Raw genomic sequence first — 26,065 nt, forward strand, 5'->3', positions numbered from 1 at the left:
TAACGGAAACAGTTTGTGCATTCAACTGCCGTGCCGATGAATTAGTTCTGAATGTAACTGAGCATGCAACACACTTAGAGATTCGTAGGAATGGAACATTTTGTACTCTGTATGTGAAAGTACTCAAACTTGCGTCGCCATACAATGTGAGCCGTAAATCGTTGTGAAAGCTGTACAGTCACACTGGCAACTCACTACGTCCTACGGATGAATACGGAACAAATGTATGCTAAAGAAAAATGGTCGTCATGCAATTTCATAGCAGTGGACCCTTGTGAAAGCTGTACAGTAACACTGATATTGGCTACGTGGTGCAGATTCGTAGGGATTTAGAGGTGCTTGTGCTCAGGGTAATATATGAAAGAGCGCGTATTGCAAATCCCGGCTGTTACGATGGCTAGCTCATATACGGGGAGTTTTTTGTCGGCGAAACAAGGGCTCAGATCTCTACAACCGCGTGCGAAATAGCTCTGAAGGCCTGCCAGTACACTTGGGCGGCGTCTCCATGCTTGTACTGCGACAGGAGACGTGAAAGCAGGTGCGCACGTATATGTACACTATATCCTCTGACAGTAGCCGCTTTCGCCGGAATACACTGCGCATGCTTGATTGCGCGACATTAGTACCTCACGGCGAAGCTGACTTTAGGCAAACGGCATTGTGCAACGCTCGAGCCATCTTGTCCGTCACTGCGGATAAAAAACGCATACACGCTCAAGCTTTTTGAGCTGCATCATTTTGTCAATGTTTACCCTTCTTTACTAAATGAAGAGGATAACGTACGCCTGCGTGGGTGATTTAAAAGATTGATAGAAAGCCTGGTAACCTATGTGCAGTCAGTCAAAAAACACAATTTATTCAGGTGTCCACGCTCTTGTAAAAAAAAAAAAATGCAATTGACTGATGACCTTCTGGAGGTGGATCCGCACTTATTTAAGCACAGCCGGCTCATCAGTCATAAAGTAGGAGCTGAGCAGAACTTTTTAATGCTCATCATACGACATTGATATTGATTAATTTGTGGTCAGGCAGTGACAAACGCTCTGCTCTAAACAGTGAGAGTTCGCCTTAATCCACAGAGCTTATTCGGCGAACAGGAGAGCAAAAGGTGAAAACAATTTTTTAATACAAGCAAGTCATCCATATAGTGGAATTCCGTTTATCGTTGGTGTAATGTTTCGCACTTATTTTCTGAAGTCCAATTTTTACTGCAACTTAGTTTCCGTTGGTGCAGAAGCTTCTACTGGAAACATCCAAACTACGATTTATCAAATCAGGTTGCCGTCTTGTAGTTTTAGAAATTTTCCTCCGGCCTTAAGTCTTTTCTGAATTTGGAAGAGCTGGCTGATTGCAAAAACGTACCACGTAGCCAATATCAGTGTAACTGTACAGCTTTCACAAGGATCTACTGCTATGAAATGGAATGACGACCATTTTTCTTTAGCATACATTTGTTCGTGATTCATCCGCAGGGAACAGTGCTTTGCCAGTGTGGCTGTACAGCTCTCACAACGATATATGGCTCAGTTTGCATGACGAAGCAAGTTTAAGTACTTTCACAAACAGAGTACAAAATGTTGCATTCCCACGAATCTCCAAGTGTGTTGTATGTTCAGTTACATTAGGTACTAATGCGTCGGCACAGCAGTTGAATTCATAAACTGTTTCCATTCCCGCGATTCCCCTGAAGTGTGTGGTATATGCTCAACGACACTAATGAACAATGTGTCGGCGTGGCGTAATGCTTTGCCATTAAAGTCATCCGAGAAAACGCCTCACGTCGGCACGTATCCCACTGCGACATTCAAAATTTATTATGAAACGGCCGCAAAAAATCAAAACAGCAAAAAAACCCGCATCGGCATGGCAGTCGAATTCATAAACCGTTTCCGTTCCCGCGAATCTCCTGAAGTGGGCGGTATGCTGACCTTGTTCAACGACACTAATGAACAATGCAGCGGCACGATGTAATGCTTTGCCACTAAAGTAATCCGAGAAGACGCCTCACTTCCAAATGTATCCCCCTGCGACTATAAACATTTAATATGCTACCGTCGCAAGAAAATGACAACAAACTCACCTTGGACACGCCACGCATTCTGTCGATTGCTTTGCCACCTCGGCTAGGGACGAACGCAGCTAACAACTTTCTTCTCCGTAGTACCTAGTCGAAGAGAAATCTCAAGGAACGAAAGTCCCGACATTTCTCTCTCGCGACCACTGGTCCTCGTGCATGCGCAGAAAGCGCGGAGAAATCCAATTATGATGAGCTCGGGTCATAATCAATCGTAGTTTTGGCACGCAAAACTCCATAATTTAATTTAATTTAACCACCTGGTGTCACTAGCGATCTACTCTTCCGCGAGCCTCTTTGTCACCAACTTGTCTTTCTGGTGCAGTCCGGAATATCTGTTCTTGTGGTGGACTGTGTCGTAGTAATAAAGATATTAGGCACAAGATGCTCAATGAAGCTAAACCCAAGTTGAATGTGGCATATGACGCAGCCCGATCGATGAAAGTCAACAATGTGCTTATTCTCTACTGCGGTACCTGCACCAAACAGATCTGCAGGCATTTATTTGTAGCCGCTCCGTTAATATCGGCCTAGGAGGTACTCCCGCAATAACAAAAAAGTATCCCTGATTCTGGGTGGAATCAAACCCGCGTTGTGCATATTCAGACAACTTTGAATACAAAGTGATACACGTGCTATGCAACCACTGCACGGTGTCACCGCCATGTGGCGCTGCATGTTCAGAGGGAAATGCGATAGAGGAGCTGCGCTACATACATGACTCACACATCAATATCTGTCCTACAGTGCATTGATGCTTATCGTAATAACGTCGAAATTCATTGAGAGATAGGCACTGTCACATTTTTTTCTGGGCCAAGGCGTTTCTCCGTTTTTTTTTTGCATTAATGAGTGCACTATTTAACTGAGAACGCAGACATTGCATGCAACATTGAAAGATTGAGCGCAAGACGACAGCACGCATCTCATTTGACAAAGTTCTAGACGAACAGCCAGAATCAATAGGGCTCAATAGGGCTTACCCTGCCTACGTCACATGCTAAAGAGACCAGGTATTTCTAGATATACTACAGAACGCAAATGGACGAGAGGGTAAAAATCATCAGCGAGTATTGAGAACCGGCAATGAGTTCGACTGTTGTGGACAGACTTAGGTCGTTTCGAAGACCCGTTACTTATAGGCATTGCTATTGCATTCATTTTCCACTAAATGCAATTGCTTGAAAGCCCTTTTGCATTCTTGCAATGACTTGCTGCTCCCTCCGCATGGCTTTCTTGTAAACTTGTTCCATCGGCTATATAATTTCATAAAAGATATTTGTGAGTTTATTAACAATAGAATGTGTATTATGAAATTTACGCACCGTTATTTGCTTTTCATCGCCATCGCAGCAATTTATTCAGTGCTAAGAATCCTACCTACAATTCTGCACATTGTCCTGTTCGTGTACTTTTGTATATTGCTATCCCATCAAACATCATATCTGATGCGATCATGCTGTTACTGACAAAAATAGTATTTTTGTGTGTTTCACATGCTAAGTTCGGTAAATCATATGCTTGTACTTTGTTCTTCTAGCTGGGACGCGACTTCGCCATCCAATTTCCTGGAAAATTCGATGCGTACAAGCACGTAACCGTTCGCGTCTTCGGCTACACTCGCGACGCGCGTCCGCTGTGAGTTGCTATCTCAATGTTATTCTTCACAAAAATACAGACAGTGGACTCAACTCACAAAAAATGTGTTCTGAGATTATGTTTGTATAATGATAATGTATTGTTAACTCGACAGGGATCTTACTTAATTCTCAATTTTTATTAGATGTGTACACTCGCAAAAGATTTCACATTTCGCAGTTTGCCGGTAGGGTTATCCTTTTGAACATGCAATTTAACGTTTTCCCACTCCTTGAGAGGCCGCTAATCGAATATGTGAAACATAGAAATGTCAATTTTTGCATCTACGTTTATTTACTCTAATAGTTGGTGGCCAATTCACCATTTATACGTTGAGAACATACTTGCATACTTTGTCTTACGCGCCTGTGCCAAATAGTAAGGGGAATTTACCCGGTGTTCGCCGAATAGCGGTGGTGAACAAGAAACGTGCGCATATAAAGTTCAGCCGGTTGCTTACTAACAACATAGGATGCATCGACATGCGCAGTGAAAGCGCTGACGTGGCCACGACAATGCTACAACATTACTCTGCATATTATCATGAACAAAAAATCTCTCCCAGTACGTGTTTAGGCCCCCTTACTTCAGAAACAAACAAGAAAAAAACGACAGAACGGTTTTAATTGAGAGCGGAGGTTGCAGTTACAGTAAATTTGTTCAAAAGCCGATAGAATCACTCAAGATTTTAGTAGTTATTCAGTCTCCCTAACATCGTCAAGTAATGTTTCGTCAATTCACTTGAAACTGAATTTAAATGTTGCCTATTCATTTAAAGATGGTCATATAGGTATCTGTAGGTTTCGTTAAAGAAAGGTAATTATAAATATTGATCCTCTCTCGACTACCTTTGCTGAAACAGCAAAAATACATCTTAGCGGCAGTCGGAAAATTTTAAAAAAAAGACATGCCTGCCATGGGCAGATAAATAAACATGATAAAGCACCTCTGCATGGCCTCGACTGGTTCCATGGGCCCTCGGTTCACACAAACTGGTATCACATCGAGATGCCAATCAAGGCTGGTCATATTTTACGCTTGAGAAATAATGATCGACTGTGCGGAGGGTTGTAGTAGTGGAACATAGGGCGATATGTCGAGTCTTATGCTGCCGCTTGTACAACCGACCACTTTTTTAAAATGACGACTGTTTCGAAGCCACCGATGTCGAGCTTGGAGCCACTAACAGGTACCTTTGGAAACGTGGGCATTTTGCACGTTGGTCGTTTTGTGAAAACCATTTCTAGTAAAATAAAATTTTACGCAATAATTTAGGAGATTGCAAGAAAGCCACGTATAGGACACGGTAAAGCACACGTGCTCAGGCAGCAGTTCTCTGTCCTGCCCGTGACGTTTTTGTGGTGGTTTGATGTATTGCGGATCATACACCAATTACACCAACCCAGTGTCTGGGATCCATGCTCCATGTTGAATGATCCTTTTTCTCACACAATTCATAATTTAGCATCGGTGCATCCTGAAGTAAAACGTGGTCATACAATGAACACATTTGTTTCAGAAAAACACAGTCGCTGGCAAATACTACAATAAAACGTTTTAGGTATGACCTGAACAAAATTGTTAACACAATTACAAACAATAATAAGCCGAACACACCACCTTGCTGTATACCTGAAGTGGCACTCAGAATGGAGGACAACCTCGGGCCTCAAAAGACTGATCGCTGTGTATAAATTAATCCGCTCAATCATACATGCCAAAAGTACGATACTTTCAGGTTTGAATATTAACTGTTCAACAGGCACTTTATCAAAAGAAATATATAACATCTATAAACAGCAGATATATTATCTCAGGCATCAAGCGTCGGAGAAAATCGATGGACTATACTCACAAGCAGAGTTACTGTAATCATATGAATGTTTTGGAAATTAACAGCGCAAAACAGACAAGGACAAACAAAAGGAAGAACCCGACGCTAGCGCTGACTCACAACTAACGTTCATTTTGACGAAAGTCCATTGTTATATTGCGCTCCGTTTTACAAACGCGATATTAAGGAAGGACAGGACGTGGACGGACGTTGCGCTAAGTCCGTCGACGTCCTGTCCTTCCTTAATATCGTGTTTGTAAAACCTAGCGCAATATAAGCATGAACGTTCACCAACTAGCCCCCTTCATTGCTTTACTTGATGAAAGTCACACTTATACACACCCGCCAACACAGAACCACATTGCAAGAACTGAGCTACTGTACATGCAAATTAGGAGCTATCCTGGTGAGTTGTCGAAACGCACGTCGAAAACATCAGTGCGTCATCATGTGGATGAAACCAGTGCGTCAAAATATAAAAAACCAAAAACCCAGTAACAAATGCCCTTATCAAAGTTAACAACAATCAATCGTGAAACACTTTCTTCCAAATATCTCACCTATTTTTTACTAACAGTGACAAACGGTCTACCGACGCACCTTTCCCCTTTCCTATCAATATGAAAAGCTCCCATAATCTTCCTTGTGGGTTCATCTTTATGCCAGAACAAACAAACGGTTTTTTTCGCTAATGGTCGTCACTCGCACTAAGTTGAATGCAAAGACAAGTGCAAAGCTCCCGTACCTTTTAATGATGACTAGTGCTCATTTAATCTAATGCTCAGGCAGCGGCTGGCTTGACCCACATAAATCTTCCCGCATGACAAGGGAAACCTATACACAACGGAAGATCTACATATAACGTGTCTATTTTGTAACCTCTTGCAACGTAATCTGTGCTGCATGGTTAATTTCTGAAACATGGATCACCACCAACTCAACCAAGTTTAGCTGCTAGTGTTAACATACATATTGTCGATCTGTGTTGAAACGAAAAGCATACATTATTATTTGACAAAATACTGCCTTCACGTTCTCGTTCATGGAAGAAGAAGCAGAGAGTCGTGTGGCGATAACAAAGAAAGATGAGGTACATGCATCGATTGCATCATTTTTCTATGTAATAAATGCAACATAGTGGCGGCGAGAATTAAACTAATACAAGGTGAAACTTCCTGGTGATTTCGCCTGCTAGTTCACTACAATTTACGCTCCGGGATTACAACCGCCACCACCTTTCCTGCCGGAAACTGGTCATCCTGTCCCATGGGCCCAGTGGAAACAGGTTTTGGAGATGTGTATGGTGGCATCCGGAGCTTCCGAGCTTCCAGCGGAACGCCGAAGAGTGATTCTGCTCACCTTCCTTCGTATGGGGCGTCCGCGTATTTTCTCTGCACTGAAGTCAGCAAACTTCTGATCGGGCTTTTCTGTCGGTCCTTACAGCACAGCTCATTGAACCACGACTACACTCCGGAACTCGCAATTAGATCCAAACGTCCAAATCCTGGTTTAGACGTCCAGTGCATAACATAGGTACATTAAATTTTGGATGTCCTGTTTAAAACATCCTTCGGACATACAAACGTTTCGACTTCGGGAATATAAACGAATTCCAGAACTTTAACCCTAGGGATGTCCAAAGGATGTTTGCAAAAGGATCTCCCATACCGGACATATGTGGGACCAAGACACACAATCTAACACGTAGTACGTGATCATATCGCCGAATGTTAAGTGTCTTTCTGAAGCTGCTGTACTCAGGATCAAACTTCCAGTGCAGGGGATAAATGGAGAAGCAGCTATGAACGACCGAAACTGAGCGAGAATATCGGGAGGAAACGTCACAAAGTGGTAGGTAGAGCACCGGAACTACTGCGCATTACCACGCATTGCGAACTACCGCAAGGCGTAAGCGAAGCAATCGTGTCCCACGCTCCCGCTCTCTCCGAAGATGTCGAGAAAACCGAGCACTGCTACTTCTGCAATGGATGCAACTACTGCTGTAGAACTGAGCAGTAACTGCCTTTAGCATGTCAAAAGGTCAATCTCACTTATTTGGACGCTTTGTGCTCATTCGCGCCTAGTCGGTCCCATGACCTAAGGCCGCCGTTTTATTGGATCTCTTCGTCCTTATCTGTAGGCTCGGAATGCCTTAAGGTTGGTGCGCCCAGAGTTCAGCCAGCGCGTTTTCACTGGACCTGGTGGTCGTGTCATATGCTCATGAGTTCCAGCTTGAACGTTTGTCAGTTCCAGGTGAACGCTTTCATCGTTCGCTTAGGAGCTCGATCTCCGCGGCACCTATACGTCTTACGTCCATCAAGATGTAAGTTAGAGTTCATAAAGTCTGTGTTTTTTTTATTAGCAGCCCTGCAATCTTTTCCACTAGTGTGTCGTCGTGTCTGGGCCCATTCGAATGACGGGAATTGCACATCCCCATGCTTTGCGGCGAGGTAACATCAATGGGTGATTGACCACGCGCTGTGCTGCGTTTGGTTCCATCGTACCGCTTTTCTGCAAATTTCCGAGCTTATTCTGGCCTATATTGTTTCTGAGCAACGCTTGGGTCCAATAAAAAGAAATTTCAGAATGAGGAACTTTAGAACTGCTAACTTCCATGCAGCCCATTGGATGGGTCCGCGAGAGTTATCGCTTGAGTCGTTCCTGAACAGTGGTGAATAATAACAAAATTATATGAATTAAATAACTATTCCAGGCCCGCACTGTCCACAATAGCCTTGATTGAGCTTTGTTTCCTTTTTTGTTATGTAACCACGAATGCGAGAGCAATCGTACAACTGCGTGAGGTTGGAATACGTGAAATTTGTACGCATAAATTTGTATCGCGATTGGCGCACTTGCTGCATATATGGCCAGCCGCGCTGCTGAATTTTAGCACGCCTGTCTTTAGGGCTGCTATATTGCTCTTGCCAAACAGTGCCATGTATGTTTCTTCGAATAATGAATCTTTTGGGCGACTTGTTTGAGTTCTTCTTACAAGTAATGGGAAGTAGTATGGTGGTGACATCAAGAGGATTTTACTCTTCAGCCATCTTTCACGAATGAAACCTCTGCGCTGAGTTAATTGCTCGTTCGCACGTGGTCGTATTTTCTAGTACGTAACAGCGAAACTTTTTGCTCAATTCACTGTTTGTTTAACGCGCTCGTAGGGAACACCGTGTCGTTTCAATTTCGGTAAATGTGTTGTTGGCGTTTTGTTTGCGTAACCACGATTGCGAAAGTATTCGTAAAACTACATACGTTTGGAATAACAGAACTTTTGTTGGCGCTTTTCTTCCGATCTGAGAAGTTGCTGCTCGTAATAGCCGGTCGCATTCCTGAATATGGCCATATGTGTATTTCCGGCTTGTATCGTTTTTGCATAACAGTGTCGTGCATGTTGTCGTAATAACAAAACATTTGGGAGACTTGTTAGACTTCTGCTTATGTAAACGTGAACGGATGCCTGCTAGTATGGCATTAACGTCATCGTCACGTCTCAGCTCTGTAACGACGAAACGTGCGCGCTGACTAGCTTGTTCGCACGTGTTCGCATATTTTTTTATTATGAAAGTTTGTCAGAGTTGGGAGTCTGTTGCGGGCTCGTAGTGATATACCCTGTCGCTTAAGGGAACAGGGTAGGCAAAATTTCCGAAAAACATCGATTTTTTGTTTTTGTGTAATTTAAGATCTCCATTTGTTCCTTAAAGAGAAGCTGACAGGTTTTCCAGAAAAAATGAGTGAACATCTGTACATAATGGTTTTCAACCCTCCGAATTCGAATATCGTATCGAAATTGATCGCAAGAAAGCGCAAATATATTTTATTTCGACGAAAATTGCAGCAGCGGACATGCCCAGCTCGCGCGTCTCGTTTCCTCCTGTGATTGGTCGGTTCGCCTCGTGACGTCAACTCTAGTAACTGACCGCTGCCTCTACACATGAAGCGCGGTGCCAGGTAGTTTGGTGCTGTTTTTCTCAGACGGTAATGGAAAATTTAGAGAGGCTGCGTTTTTCTGAGGAGTTCGGCGTTACTCCCTACATGTACGAGCCGATTGCGAAGAGCCGGCCTTACGAAGAAGCAAACGATGCTGGTGCGAGCAGTGCTTTCGACGCGAACGAAAGCAAAGTCTTGGGATCTCCTCGTGTTGGAAATGCTTTTTGGTGAGTATGTTTTTCGGAAAGCGATCTAGTGATCTCGCCGATGTTTTGCCGATCTAGTGAGCTCATTTCCGGTCAAACAACTGTAGTGTTGCGTTCCTGCATGCCTCCTCGTGGAACGTAAGCGGGGATGCGATCATCGGCATTTGTGCGCTGTCCAAAGCTGTCGGCAATCTACAAAGACGGTTCAAACGCGTGAAAAGCTTCCTGGTTCATGCAGTACGTTAGTGACCTTCATCTATTGACTAGCACTCACGTTGAATACCATTCACGTTAATTACCACTCACGTTGACTACCCCGCACGTTGACTGCCACTCTATATACACGCAGACGCACCAACAAAGGAATGCAGGGTCGATCGAAGGAGATTACGATGGCACGCACGCAGAAACAAGCGCGGTCAGGCACTGTCGCGGACGGTGCGAAGGAACGAAACACTAGAGTTGACGTCACAACACCGCGGTTTCCGGTATCCGCTCCGCTCCCTCACTCAACGGGGGGCGGAGCTACAGCGCAATTTCAACCGACGATTACGTCACTCCTTATTGAAAAAAAACCCCCAAATTTTACCTACATGGTTTATAAGGTTCCCGCATCCGTATATGAGCTTCTTATTGAATTCGACAGATTCTTCAGCTTCCCTTTACCATGGCCCAGTGTTTCAATTGCGCGCATGCGAATTATTTACCTAAAAATTAACATTTTTTCGAAACATAGGCAGCATCCAGCCATGAACCCTTTGACAACTGCCCGGGATCTGTGCCTCTTCTAAACTGAAAAAAAAATGAACGCTTATTTTTTGTGACGTTTAGCTGAATGGCTGTCAATCATCTGGCAACAATTAAAACCTAGCTAGCTTATTTCAGTTAGCCAAACAAATCCTAAGACGCAGCTGGATTACTCGCAACGCGCGGCGTTTTGCTCGTGCTTCGGGGTGTTTTCGCGGAGAATCGAATTTGCTTATACTTTGGTGCTGGTTATTTAGCCCTAATGCAATGACGATGCCAAAGAAGTGCTTTAAAAAACGTCTCTTCGACGGAAACCGCCATAAGTCGATCTCCAATGGCGCCAATTCTCCGCAACACAATATCCAGGAGTGGGCGCCGCGGCCACAACGTGCGCGTCTGTATCGAAGCTTTCGCACTCGGCGGAACGCTTGAAGAACCTAAAGGCAAGTAATAGTGTCCGTGGTTATGGCCTGAGTGACATTGACCTTCTCTCGTGTGCCGTTGCCGAAAGCTGTGCGTATAAAGCGTGCGGTGGCGACTAGCAGTTTGTTGAAGACAGTGCGCGTTTTCCCTGCAGTGTGTGAAGTGCTTCTCAGCGCACCGGTTCGAGACATCGAGACGGACAACATGAGGCCTTTACGAAGTCAATGTGAGGATTGTTTATGAATTGCGATGCATAGGAAAGGGAGCAGCTGCCGAGATTACGTTGTGTGCGATGCTCAAGTTGCCAAAAACACCCACAAAATTTTCGCGGTACAATGATGAATTACTGAATCATGTTATAGCCGCCGCTGAAAGATCAATGGAATGCGCAGCTAAAGCAACGGACCTCAATGACGGACATATTGATATCGCTATTGCTCTTCACGGAAGCTTGCAGAAGCGAGCGCACGCCTCAAAGAATGGCATAGTTTCAGCAACCAGTGTTGACTCTGGCAAGGTCATTGATGTGGAAGTAACGAGGAAACATTGCGCAATGTGTGTGTCGAAAGCCACCTCTCATGCCGACCTAGAGAAGCATCATTGCCAACGGATCTATAAAGGTTCAAGCGAAGGAATGGAGACCAAAGGAGCTTTGAGTATATTTCAAAGAAGCAAACAACTACACGGGGTTCGATACACTAAGTATTAGCCGATGGGCACAGCAAAGGCTTCCTTGCTGTTCAAGCAAGGAATAGCGACAATGGATGCTGTGCTAACTTTTAATGACGGCAGCATTGCTCGAGCCGATATTTTGAGGTCATTCGGAGTTTCTCCAGGACGGTTCACAGTCCAGTGGTTGCGCGAAGCTGACCGGCGGCGACTGTACTTTGCAGAGAGGGCTACACGACTGGTCACTAAGGAGGCCCGGAAAACAAGGCAGCTAGCACAGAAAAGTGTTGGTGATGGAGGGGACTACCAGGCTGGTGGACATTGAAAAAATGCGTCAGAGTTTGTTTGTATAGTCCTATATTGCAATAAAGCTTTTTCTTCCACTTCAAAGTCAATTATCTCAAAACACCAAATTTTGCTGCATTTGGCCCTTTTTTTCAGAAATTACAAGCGCTAGGGAGATATTTTCCAGATATTGAGCATACATTACAGACAGTCTACTGAACTAGCATTATCAATTTCATTGTAGGGGATTCTTACATAAAGGCTATGTACGGCAGATCTTTGCTCTAAAATTTTCTGGATCCAGTAAAAAAAAGAAAACAAAAAAGTAATCTTTAAAAATATAATCTTAGTTTAATAACGCTACCTAAGTTTGCTGATTACAATGCCACCAAGGTTAGTGTTCTAACCCCAGCAGATCGTGAGAAAAAAGGGTCAGCCTAAAATGCATGGCAAGAATAGTACCTACCCTCTCCCCTTAAGTTTCGTCTGCCATTGGTGGTTTGTTTGCGTAACGATCGCGATATCAATAGTAAAAGAAATGGCTGAAGGCTTAGCTTGGTTAAGCCTGGAAGATTGTGAAAGCAATACCCTTGGCGGTGCCTTGGTTCGGCTGATGGTGTGGACATGGTTGCTCTTGGTAAACTTATGGCTATACATCACTCGACATAGCGCAAGGCAGCGTGCCTACCACTGCGAGGAGCCGAGCTGTAGCACCATTTATCCTCCTAGCGTGACGTCACACCAGTGAGCACCCTCTCTGGGTAGCGCCGCAGCAGTGGCGCGCAAGGCTTCGCCTCCACCATCGTTGCCGCGAGCTGGGGCCCCGTCTCTCGGTCTGGCGTGACGTCACACCAACGAGCGCCCTCTCTCGGTAGTGCCGCAGCAGCGGCGCGCAAGGCTTCGCCTCCACCATGGATGCCGCGAGCTGGGGCCCCGTCTCTCGGTCTGGCATGACATCACACGGTCACGTGACGCGCAGCTGTGTAAGGAGGCGCCACGACCACCGATGGGCCGAAAGTGCGAGCAGTATTGCTTTCGCAATACAACTGCGTTAGGAGCCGATGGACGGAGGGTACCCAATGGCAGTGCAGCACGTTGGCCAAACAGTAAATAACAAGGGGAATATTCTACGCTGTCATGCCGTGACGAATCCTACACGAACGTAACAAATGGCAACATGTGGTTCCAGCCATGTTATCGGGTGAAACATACATGGCCAGCATCTGAGTGAGCGTTCGTTTCAGCCACTCCGTTAGTCCAATCGCCTGTGGATGATCAGCGGTGGTGAGCTTACCTTCAATGGAGCAGGCATGAAGGAGGTCATCTACCACTCGTGAGAGGAAATACCTCCCACGATTGGTGAGAGGTAGAGAGAGAGATAATAACTTTATGGAACTGGAGAAAGGGGGATAGAGGATTACGAGCTTGGTAGGTGGCGCCCCAAGTCCAGGACTCCACTGGCTTCTGCTGCTAGCCGAATGGGACCCAGAAGAGCCGTTTGCACCTTCGGCTCTGAGCTGGCGAATTGAGCCTCCCATTGTTCCGGTATGTTCCTTAGATTATACCTAACTAAGTAGGCATTTAAACGCGGTGGTCTATTTTGGCATCCCCATGATGTGTGGTACAAAGACGGTCACGAGTATCTACAACACTGACAAGCAAGTGCGCAAGTCGGTGGGAAAATTTTGCTCAAGCCTAATAAATTTGGTTAGACCCCCGTTTGAATCCTGCGGAGATTTATTGCGTCTGCCCCTTGCCATGATATGTGGGGGGCGCCGTATCTCTGCCGCGTGCCGTACTGGTCAGTAAGAATATCGCGAGTTTTCATACTTGCCGGATAGTTATACTGCTCCTTGCGACGGCTTTCCTTTGAAGTGGCGGGTTGTGAATTTGAGGGCAATGGTTGCTCCGCTCCGTGCATCGTCTCTCGAGCTAGAGCGCAGCCATCTCACTCCCTTCCAGTCCTCTGTGTCCCGGGCCCCTGACTAGTCTGTATACATTCTTGAGTTCCTTTTCAAGGAGGTTGGTAACCTTGAAAGGGAGACGGCCGTTCATATAGGTGCGGCATGCCTCAGGAAGGTCTGAGATGATGGTGTTGTACGACTGCCCCGTCCGTTGCCGGTCCTGGATTGCCGAGCGATGGGGAAGCATTTTGCCTTCGTAGTATAGTACGTGATGAGGGAGGCGCTTGAGATTAGGTTAGTCTTGTCATAACCTATGATCTTGACTCTGACAGTACAATCAACGAGCTCCTCCTCCTTTTTGTGTTGTATGTGATATAAGGGAGAAGAAGAGGAAAGGTGTGGGGAGGGGAGGAAGAAGAGGTGAAAATAAACAAGGATGGCTACCTTGTCTAAGGGACGTATCTCAGTTTTAGTACGAATTTGGCGCAGTCGACAGGATTCGAAGCTGTGTTGTGTACCTCATCCGCTTCGTTTCAGTGACGACCATTTGCTCGGACGTTATGGAAATCTGCGTGGACGGCGACAGACACACGAGTGTGGCAAGCCTTTCTCACGCAGAAGGGTTCGCTGTTGAGGGTGAACGGTGGTGCAACGTAACCCTGTACGACCAGCGTGAGTGAACAAGGCCGAATATATGAGAGAGCGCAAGCCATTTTTCATCATTAAATGGAACTGTAGCAGAGAAACAGTGAACACAAGCTACAAATACTAGAGCTCGTGCCGGAAAACTTCCTCCAGCATTCTCGGAGCCCGTCGTTGGAACGGTAAAACTGGATGTTTACGACGGTTCGTCACCTGCGTACGCACAAGCTTGGCTGAGTTTTTAGGAGTACGCGTGCGACCAAAATGGTTGTCGAGAGGACCTTGACAAGATTATGAATATAGGCCTGTACCTAGGAGGCATAGCAAAAACCTCGCATAACTTGAGAATCACCCGAAGAAGGCACCGGTCGTGGGCTGAGTGGAGAGAGAGTTTTGTAATGTGTTTCTCCGAGAATAAGCTCCAGACCTGGGACAGAGCTATAGCCTTCAATTATAATTCTGGCACTCTGGAGAATACTTTTTGAGAAGAGAGGGCTGCTACATAATGCTGACTCAACGTTATCGGACTTGTCGCTCGTATTCCTGGTTATGTTGTCACGTGGTAGTGACGGTGAAGAAAGCAGCAATACGGTGGAATACAAAACTAGCTTTTACTGGGCGAACCTGTGCCCACAAAAACACGCTCCACTTTCTGCACAACGATAGCGGCGAAGACGGTCGGCGATCGTTGGAAATCTTATCAGTGGGTCAAGCGCGTCAGCTTTTATACATCAATCGTAGAATGTTCCAGACTAATCGTTGGGACCCGCGTACCTTCCACAAAGTTCGACACCATTCGCGTCAGGCGATGAAATCAGATAGCATAAGGTTCGGCGACAGCAGACAGCGAATAGAATCATCGATAACTTTCCAGAAACTGCGGATACATGTAGGCGCGTCTCGCGCTGTGTGATAACATTTGTTAGGCGGCGAAACGTGGTTGCCCGATAAAGATAAGTATACGTGTCAATACCCCCCTCTTAAAAAGCACCGTCCCGATGCTACAAATATAAGAGAATGAAACAATAAAGGACACTTATGCTATCTTCGGCTGGTCGCTTCCATCCCCCGAAGCAGAGTCGGGCAGATCCGGCGTTCCCCGAGCTCAGAGGTAGAGGAAGAGCGCGCAAGCCAAACGTGCGAGTGACACTCGGAGGAGGCAATGGCAGATGCTAAACCACGTGACAACTACCAACGTCCGATGTTTCGCTTATCGAAAGCTCCCGGCGCTGCCGGGAAAACCGGCGGACGCGCCGGCGGGACGAGCGTTCGTCGCAGTGGCCTAGGTTGCCTGGGTTACGGTGGGCCGTCGCCAACAGCAGCGACGCGGCTCTGCGATGACGTTTCAATTTCGACGACTGCTCCGACGACAGGGCTCGGAGCGCCTCAGAGCGCTCGAAGGTGGAGGAGAGCAATCGAGAAGAACCAGCCGAACGCAGGGCGGGCACCCTCTTTCAACCAGCCGAAGACAACGCCGCTCGCGAGAGCGCTCCAGAGCGCTCAGAAACGACCAGTCGAAGATGGCATTAGGAAACATAAGTAACAAAACAACTAAAAGAAAAAATGTCCAAAGGTCAGTTACGCGAAGCCCCAAAGCTCATTAACGCTGGTAGTACGGCTTGAGTCGCACAACGTGGACTATTTCAGGATGTGAGCGGCGCCGCTTTGATAGCGATATGCCGTCTGGCACGACTTCATATTCCAGTGCGCCAATACGTCGGATGATCTTGTACGGTCCCAAATAGCGACGCAAAAGCTTCTCGCTCAGTCCTCGTCGGCGTATAGGGGTCCGAACCCAAACAGGGTCACCGGGCTGGTACTCGACTAAGCGTCGTCGGAGGTTGTAGTGTCGGCTGTCGGTCCTCTGCTGGTTCTTGATTCGCAGGCGGGCGAGCTGTCGGGCTTTTTTGGCGCGCTGGAGATAGGCAGCGATGTCAAGATTTTCCTCTTCAGTGACGTGCGGCAGCATGGCGTCGAGCGTCGTCGTCGGATTCCTGCCGTAAACCAGCTTAAATGGCGTGATCTGTGTTGTTTCTTGCACCACCGTGTTATAAGCGAATGTTACGTACGGCAGGACCGCATCCCACGTCTTGTGCTCGACGTCGACCTACATTGCTAGCGTGTCGGCGAGGGTCTTGTTCAGGCGCTCCGCGAGACCATTCGTCTGCGGATGGTAGGCAGTTGTTCTCCTGTGACTTGTCTGGCTGTATTGCAGAATGGCATTTGTGAACTCTCCTGTAAAATCCGCTCCTCTGTCGGTGATGAGGACTTCTGGAGCACCATGTCACTGCAGGATGTTCTCGACGAAAAATTTCGCCACTTCGGCTGCACTGCCTTTCGATAGAGCTCTAGTTTCAGCGAAGCGGGTGAGATAGTCCGTCGCTACGACGATCCGCTTATTTCCGTATGTTGATGCCGGAAACGGTCCTAACAAGTCCATCCCGATCTCCTGAAAAGGTCGGTAAGGAGGCTTGATCGGCTGTAGTAACCCTGCTCGCCTTGTCGGGGGTGTCTTGCGTCGCTGAGAGTCTCGGCATGTCTTGACGTAACGGGCGACATCGGTGGTTAGGTGCGGCCAGTAATGCCTGTCTTGGATCCTCGATAGTGTCCGGGCGAAACCGAGGTGCCGAGCAGTCGGATCGTCATGTAGGGCGTGAAGTACTTCTGGACGCAGCGCCGAAGGAACAACAAGAAAGTTGTTGGCATGGACTGGTGAGAAGTTCTTCTTCACGAGTAGGTTGTTTTGAAGCGTGAATGAAGATAATCCACGCCGAAATGCTGTAGGGACAACGCCGGTGTGCCCTTCCAAATACTTGACTAGGGCTTTTAGCTCCGGGTCCCCTCGTTGTTGTTCGGCGAAGTCTTCCGCGCTCATTATGCCATGGAAGGCGTCGTCACCCTCGTCATCTTGCGGCAGCGGGTCAATGGGGCGCGTTATAGGCAATCGGCATCTGAGTGTTTTCGTCCGGACCTGTATGTTACAGTGATGTCATATTCTCGTAGTCTGAGGCTCCACCGTGCCAGCCCTCCTGAAGGGTCCCTTAAGTTAGCTAGCCAACACAACGCGTGATGGTCGCTGATCACTTTGAATGGCCTGCCATAGAGGTTAGGGCGAAATTTCGCTGTAGCGCAAACGATGGCGAGGCATTCCTTTTCGGTTGTAGAATAATTCCCTTCCGCTTTTGACAACGACCGGCTAGCATACGATATCACCCTTTCAAGTCCTTCTTTCCTCTGGACTAGGACGGCACCGAGGCCTAGGCTACTGGCGTCAGCGTGGATTTCGGTATCGGCGTCCTCGTTGAAGTGTGCAAGTACCGGCGGCGACTGCATGCCTCGTTTGAGTTCTTGAAATGCGTCGGCCTGCGGCGTTTCCCACTTGAACTCGACGTCACATTTAGTTAGCTTTGTCAGCGGCTCAGCGATGCGTGAATAGTCCTTGACAAATCGCCTGTAGTAGGCACACATGCCAAGATATCTACGCGCTGCCTTCTTGTCGATGGGCTGCGGGAACTTTGCAATGGCAGCTGTCTTCTGCGGGTCCGAGCGGACTCCAGGCTTGCTGATGATGTGGCCTAGGAACAGAAGCTCATCGTAAGCGAAGCGGCACTTTTCCGGCTTCAGAGTAAGCCCTGATGACTTGATGGCCTCTAGTAGTGTCGCAAGCCTCCTCAGGTGATCGTCGAAATTTCCGGCGAAAACGACGGCGTCATCCAAGTAAACGAGAAAGGTCTGCCACTTCAATCCTGCTCAAACCGTGTCCATTACGCGCTGGAACGTTGCAGGTGCCGAGCACAGTCCGAATGGCATGACCTTGAACTCGTAGAGGCCATCTGGCATGATGAAGGCGGTCTTTTCGCGACCTCTCTTCAACTTCTATTTGCCAGTAGCCAGACTTGAGATCCATCAACGAGAAGTATTTTGCGTTGCAGAGCTGATCTAATGCCTCGTCTATCTATGGTAGGGGGCATACATCCTTTTTTGTGATCTTGCTCAGTCGACGATAATCGACGCAGAAACATAGAGTTCCGTCTTTTGTCTTCACCAGGACAACAGGGTATGCCCACGGGCTTTCCGACGGCTGGATCATGTCGTCGCGCAGGGTTTCGTCGACTTGTTTTCTTATAGCTTTAAGTTCTCGCGGCAAAACTCGAGATCATTCGAGATCAAACTCGGGATCATTCGAGAGCAGTCCAGGCAGCTGCAGGATAGGACGGCTACTAACCGCAAACCTTACTTCACGCAGTGCATTCCACGGCACCACCTAGGGAACCCGTCTGCAACGAGGCCAGTGCATCCACTTCATATCGCCGTCACATCGTGACTTGTCTCGCACGTGTCAGCGCATCGATACACTTATCAAGTTGGAAACTACGCTGGAGGCTGCGGACAACGCCCCCGGACGGAACCGTGACGTCATCCCAGGACTATAAAAGGGATGTACTGACCGGGCAAAAGGATCATTCGAGAGCAGTCCAGGCAGCTGCAGGATAGGACGGCTACTAACCGCAAACCTTACTTCACGCAGTGCATTCCACGGCACCACCTAGGGAACCCGTCTGCAACGAGGCCAGTGCATCCACTTCATATCGCCGTCACATCGTGACTTGTCTCGCACGTGTCAGCGCATCGATACACTTATCAAGTTGGAAACTACGCTGGAGGCTGCGGACAACGCCCCCGGACGGAACCGTGACGTCATCCCAGGACTATAAAAGCGATGTACTGACCGGGCAAAAGGATCATTCGAGAGCAGTCCAGGCAGCTGCAGGATAGGACGGCTACTAACCGCAAACCTTACTTCACGCAGGTATGTGCTGAAGCATTTTGAAACGTTCAACTTGCGCGCACTGTAGCTCTTGGACTGCTCTCTGGGTGAAACTTATCAAAATGAGTACTGTAAAGGAGCTGGCTAAGGCAATGTCAGATTTGACTGCACAAATCGCAAAGAATCACGAAGAATTAAAACGTGATCTCATCAAAGTGATTGAGGGCGAAATGGAATCAGTGAAATCAGCAATGAACTTTATTAATCAGAGTTTTGAAGAAATCAAACTGGAAGTCGCTGCAGTCAAGTCGGACAACATTGCAATAAGAAAGGAAAACAGTCGCCTGTCAAATGAACTGAAGAATGTTAAACAAGAGCTGACTGCCGTTGCACAATACAGTCGTAATAGCAACTTGGAAATTAAAGGTGTTCCAATTAAGGCTGGAGAGAACCTCGGTACCACAATGCAAGCCATCTCTAGCTGCTTGAACGTAGAAATTAAAGACTCTGACATTGATGTGATACACCGCGTTCCTACGAAGAATAATACAACTGCACCAAACATCATTGTCAAGCTTGCTTCTCGAAAAATTAGGGACACAATTCTGAAAAAGTAAAAAAAAACAAAGAATTAACACGAGTCACCTGGGTTTTGATTGCGAAGTCACCCCGATCTTTATAAATGAACATTTGTGTCATGCAAATAAAGTTCTTTTGGGTATTGCACTGAAAGCAAAACGAGAAAAAGGCTGGAAATTCACATGGGTATCGGACGGAAAAATTCTAATGAGGAAATCTGAAAACTCACGTGTAGTCCATATCACAAGCACCGAAGATTTTGCTCAAATTGTATAAACACTTGGAATTAGCAGCTCTCGCTAACGACGTTAATTGGTTTTGATGGCCTATAACCTTGACGAACTTGAAGACTTACATCGTAAGCAAGATAATTTTTCACTTTTGCACTGCAACGTACGCAGTATCGGAAAAAACTTTGAAAGCCTATCAGCATACTTATCGCAGCATACATTTAATTATGACATTATAGCTCTAACAGAAACATGGCTAAAAACAGGTGAAACAGTCCAGCTACCGGGATACGTTACTGTGTCGCAACCGCGACTGGGGACGACCCGAGGTGGAGGGGTGGCACTATTTATTAAAAGTGACATTGAATATGTTAAGCTCCCTGAAAGCTCGATCTGTCAGTCTCATGCTGAAATTCTATTTGTTCAATTGAAATGCGGTGTCAAAGTAGGAGTCGTGTACCGGCCTCCTTCTTCAAACATGAATGATTTTGTTGCAAGTATGGAGAAAATATTGGTACCCCTTATTTCCACAGATGACACTATAGTCGTTTGCGGAGATTTTAATATTGACCTTTTAAAACAGAATTGTTATGATTACATGTTCTTACTTGAATCACTCAATCTAAAAAATGTCATTTCTTCTCCGACACGCTTTACAAACCACTCCGAAACTCTTATTGATCACATCTTGTGTAATTTTGAATTTAATGTATCAGCTGGTGTTTACGATATTATCATTGCAGATCACAACCCCACGTTTCTCTTTTTACCTCGTAAATACATGTCCTCTTTGTGTAATACACGCGATAGAAGATCCTCCTGTATAAATTATGCAGAAGTACGACGATTGCTCCAATGCATAGACTTTAAGAAAGTATTCGATTTGCGTGATGTTCACACTCAATGTGAAAATTTTATTCAATGCATCTGCAATGCCATTAAGCAATCTACAAGGGTATATGTGCGCCGCAATTACGAGCGACCACTGTGTCCTTGGATAAACAACACTATACTGGAAACATTAAAGCAGAAAGACTCTTTTTACCGTAAATGGAAACGCAACAAATCAAATTCATATTACAGGGAGAGCTTTAAATACTTTAGAAATATCTCAGTTAGTATGATTAGAAAATCGAAAAAGCAATACTACACTAACCTTATTAAGAACGAGAGTGGTAATACGAAAAGGATATGGGAAATCGTAAAAGAAGTAATAGGAAAAAGCAAAACGCAGAGCATTCAACCTGATAAACCATCGACACAAGTAGCTAATGATTTTAACTATTATTTTGCTAACGTAGGAACGAACTTGGCTAACCAGATTTTATCTTGTAATCCCGTACCTGCCCTACCTAGAATAGTTGACAACGACTTTCAGCTAGAAGAAATAACTCATGATGAACTCATATCAACGATAAATCAACTGCATCTAAAGAAAGCGGCTGGTCATGATTGTATATCCATTAGGATTTTAAAAGACAATATCGACATTCTCTGCAGTCCCATATGCAAAGTATTCAATCTAGCGATAGCTTCCAGCTCGTATCCAGATATATTAAAAACAGCCAAAGTCGTTCCCGTATACAAGTGCGGAGATTCGAACCAACCAGAGAATTATAGGCCAATTTCTGTTCTGAGTGTGATAAACACTGTTTTTGAAAAACTTATTTCCAAGAGATTGAAGCAATTTCTAACTGAAAACAATGTAATTTGTCCGCAGCAGCATGGTTTTGTTCCCTCCAGATCGACATCAACAGCAGTGCTAACACTTTCGCAATTAATAAATTCTGCACTTCATCATAATAAAATAATTGTAGCAATATTTTTGGATATAAAGAAAGCATTTGATACCGTTTCTCACTCTATACTACTGCAAAAACTTGAATGTTATGGTGTCACAAAGGACTCCCTAAAATTTTTTTCCAGCTATTTATCCTCACGGAAACAAATGGTAGTAATGGGTGATTATTATTCTACATACAGCACAGTCACCAGCGGAGTCCCACAAGGTTCAGTGCTCGGTCCTGTGTTATTCTCATTGTACATTAATGACCTCCCTAATGCTCTTCAGAACTCAAACGTTCTAATGTACGCAGATGACACAGCTTTATTATTCACAAGAGACACACTTTCTGCACTGCAAACGCATGTGACGTCCGAGTTATCAAACATTTCTTCATGGTTCTTAGAAAACAAATTGACTTTAAATAGCAATAAGACAAAATATGTAGTTTTTCGATCGAGGAGAAACAATGTCGACACCAGTCAAATAAATATCATGTTAAATAAAAGCCCCATCCAAGAAGTTGATTCGTTCAAATATCTGGGCGTCATATTTGACCAGCATATACATTGGGAAGCACATATTCATAGTGTATGCAAGAAGGTCGCATATAGTTGTTACTCCCTAATTAAAGCGAAACAATATTTCCCCCACGATGTACTCAAATCCCTTTACTATGCGTTTTGCCATAGTCATATTAGTTATTGTTTAGAATCATGGGGTGTGACCTACATGACATACTTACAACCTTTACAAAAACTACAGAAAAGGGCCCTGAAAATAATTGGCCCTTCAAAATATGCCAGTGATACATTTAATGATGTTTTCGAAACACAACATGTGTTATCCGTTAATGCACTATGTAATCACAAGATCTCAATTTCAGTTAATAATATTTTATGCACTAACTTTCCTATTCCTCGAAACGTCTTTTCATTTCCAACTCGCAGTACAAGACATGCTTTAAAAGGTAACCTCAACTTACCCAAGTGTTACAATGTATACGGTGAAAGGTTAATTGAATTCACTGGTGCAAAAATCTGGAATATTTTACCCCTAGAAGTTAAAACCGCACGTAATTTCAAGCAATGTAGCAAATTCTTTTTTCTTGATAACCAGAATCTCTAACTTACTTTCATTATGTACGAGTATTTTCAAAATGTTTGTTGTCTGTATAACTCATGACATGTTCCGGAATACTGTGCTGTTCAAAACTGCGCCTGACCTGTCTTTGTAATTTGTCACTGGACCGCAAACTAGCCTTCCCTGGCTATCGGTCCAGATATCTGTATTACCATGATTATGTAAAGAAAATAAAGCACTTGCACTTGCAAAAAAAAAAAATGGCTCTGGCGGAGTGGTCGAGCGTACTCCTCGGTGATGATGCGATGCTTGGTGACTGGTGTTTGTCGAATCCTCGATGACGTCGAAAAGCAGCCTTTGTATCGTCGGAGCAAACTTCTCAGCTGCTATTGCTTAATCACCGGGAGACTTGGATTAATGTCGTAGTCTGGTTCGGGAACCACGGTCGTCGGGGTAGATGCGGCGGAATCCGAGAAGACAAACGCGTTACTGGTTTCCAAAATTTCCTCGATGTACACGATCGTCGTGCCCTTGTGGATGTGCTTGAATTCCCGGCTGAAGTTTGTCAGCAACACTTCGGTTTTCCCTCCGTGCAGTCGAGCTATCCCTCTTGCGACGCAAATTTCACGGTCTAGCAGTACACTTTCGCCGCCTTCGATGACGCCTTCTACGTCAGTGGGTGTTTTGGTGCCGGCCGGAATAACAATGCTGGAGCGAGGCGGGATGCTCACTTGATCTTCGAGCACACTCAAGGCGTGGTGACTACGAGGGCTCTCCGGCTGCATCGCTTTATCTTCCGACAGCGTTATTGACTTCGACTTCAGGTCGATGATTGCGCCGTGTTGGTCCAGGAAGTCCACACCGAGAATGACGTCTCGTGAACACTGTTGGAGGATGACAAAGATGGTACGGTAAGTCCGGTCAAGAATGGTTATCCTTGCCGTGCAGATTCCAGTCGGCGTTGAGGTGTCCTCCAGCTGTCCGAATTGGAGGGCCTTCCCATGCGGTTTTAACTTTCTTCAACTGCGCGGCGATGGGTCCACTCATGACGGAGTAATCGGCTCCTGTGTCCACTAGGACTAGGCACTAGGAATAGGCACTAGAAATGGCATAGGCACTAGGAATAGCAGGGGAGAAATATTAGTAGAGTTTGCGGAACAGAATAATATGAGGATATTGAATACCTTCTTCCGCAAGCGGGATAGCCGAAAGTGGACGTGGAGGAGCCCGAACGGCGAGACTAGAAATGAAATAGACTTCATACTCTGCGCCTGCGCTAGCCCTGGCATCATACAAGATGTGGACGTGCTCGGCAAGGTGCGCTGCAGTGACCACAGGATGGTAAGAACTCGAATTAGCCTAGACCTGAGGAGGGAACGGAAGAAACTGGTACATAAGAAGCCGATTAATGAGTTAGCGGTAAGGGGGAAAATAGAGGAATTCCAGATCAAGCTACAGAACAGGTATTCGGCGTTAATTCAGGAAGAGGACCTTAGTGTTGAAGCAATGAACAACAATCTTGTGGGCATCATTAAGGAGTGTGCAATGGAAGTCGGTGGTAACTCCATTAGGCAGGATACCAGCAAACTATCCCAGGAGACGAAAGATCTGATCAAGAAACGCCAATGTATGAAAGCCTCTAACCCTACAGCTAGAATAGAACTGGCAGAACTTTCGAAGTTGATCAACAAGCGTAAGACAGCTGACATAAGGAAGTATAATATGGATAGACTTGAACATGCTCTCAGGAACGGAGGAAGCCTAAAACAGTGAAGAAGAAACTAGGAATTGGCAAGAATCAGATGTATGCGTTAAGAGACAAAGCCGGCAATATCATTACTAATATGGATGAGGTAGTTGAAGTGGCTGAGGTGTTCTACAGAGATTTTTACAGTACCAGTGGCAACCACGACGATAATGGAAGAGAAAATAGTCTAGACCCTATTGCAAAAACCAGCGTCTCCCAGCGTCTTCCAGCGTGAAACCAGCGCGCTTTTTGGCGCTGGGTCGCACTGGGTACGCTGGCACTCGCTGGGACTCACTGGCACACCAGTGAGAACGCTGGATAAGAGCTGGGTCACACTGGAAGAGACGCTGGTTCCACTGCCATGACGCTGGGGCGCACTGGTTTGTGCTGTACAGGCGCTGGTTCTCGCTGCAGTGCGCTGGTTCGCACTGGAAACTGCGCTGGTTGTGTTTGTGCCGCGCTGGTTCCATACGCATGCGAGCGCTGCTGAATATTTAATACTTAATTTATACAATTTTATCGCTTGATACTAGTCTCTTGTCCCAAATAACGCTATATCTTGGGGTTATAAAACCCTATTTCGTGTCCCAGCTTGGGATAACGGTGCGTGAGCTGCCCATGTTTATTCATGCGCACTTGAAACTGAAAATCACTTTCGCTTTTTTATTTTCCCTTTGGACTTGGCGGATAGCTAAATTCTTGAACGAAACCACGTAAACGCAGAGGACGCCGCGTTTTTAAGTAGTTCGCACGTAACGTATGACTGGGAATTGTCGCAGTGTTGTGGAGTGGACATGAAATGCAGAAGTCGTTCAGACGCGCGACGGACCCCGAGTTCGAAGCTTATCGCTGAATGATATTATCGCACCGATAACAAAGCTGAAGTGATTCGTGCGGTTCCACTTTCCCTATTGTACTGAAAAAAGTTTTGAGGCTAAAATACGCACTTCTTAGCTTTCGCTAGCTACCCGCGCCGAGATCGGTCCCAACCGAAGCTTAGGCCTAGCGTATCAGCCGAGTCCGTCCTCACGCTATCGGCGCGTCTAGGCTCAGGTATCAAGGAATATAACAAGGATAAATCACTCTATATTTAAGCTTTCGCATCGGTGTTCTTAAATAAACAATTTTTTCATGTGTACAGTGTCAGCACAAGAAGCGATGACCGCTGATGTGACGCGTCATAAACACAGGTATATGCGCTATCGCCGAAGGCTCCCAGCACTAGCCTGCGCTTCTCTGACGAAGATATATGACTAGACAGGCGTGTTGACTGAAAGGCATCACTGAACTAAGGAAACGTTGCACATCCTTTGCGTGAAGAACAAGAAACGGCTATCGAAATCGGCAGAAACAGCCCATACACCGTCCCGGGTCGGCGGTTCATTTAGGACTTTTTTGGAAGTTAAAATAGCAATCGCAAGTGAAAATCGATGTTCTGGCACTTCCAAGCATACTGCTGAATACGGACAGCAACCTTTTCTTTCTGGTACAGGCGTGAGTTTTAGCTGCTGGGCGATAGC

At 45.9% G+C, this 26,065-nt stretch overlaps 1 protein-coding gene across 12 annotated transcripts in view; it reads left to right on the forward strand.

Moving 5' to 3' along the window:
- LOC139056990 (uncharacterized) overlaps positions 1-26,065 on the forward strand; it is a 220,371-nt gene that overhangs the window by 70,577 nt on the left and 123,729 nt on the right. For 4 of the 12 annotated variants that reach the window (XR_011512493.1, XR_011512492.1, XM_070534784.1 and 1 more), the window contains one exon: positions 3,615-3,712. The exons of the other annotated variants lie outside the window; for them this stretch is intronic. The gene's annotated coding sequence lies outside the window, so the exon portion shown is untranslated. The remainder of the gene's footprint in view (positions 1-3,614; positions 3,713-26,065) is intronic. 12 annotated transcript variants of the gene reach the window in all.

Source organism: Dermacentor albipictus, chromosome 3 (assembly GCF_038994185.2).
Source record: "Dermacentor albipictus isolate Rhodes 1998 colony chromosome 3, USDA_Dalb.pri_finalv2, whole genome shotgun sequence".
Classification (NCBI taxonomy): domain Eukaryota; kingdom Metazoa; phylum Arthropoda; class Arachnida; order Ixodida; family Ixodidae; genus Dermacentor; species Dermacentor albipictus.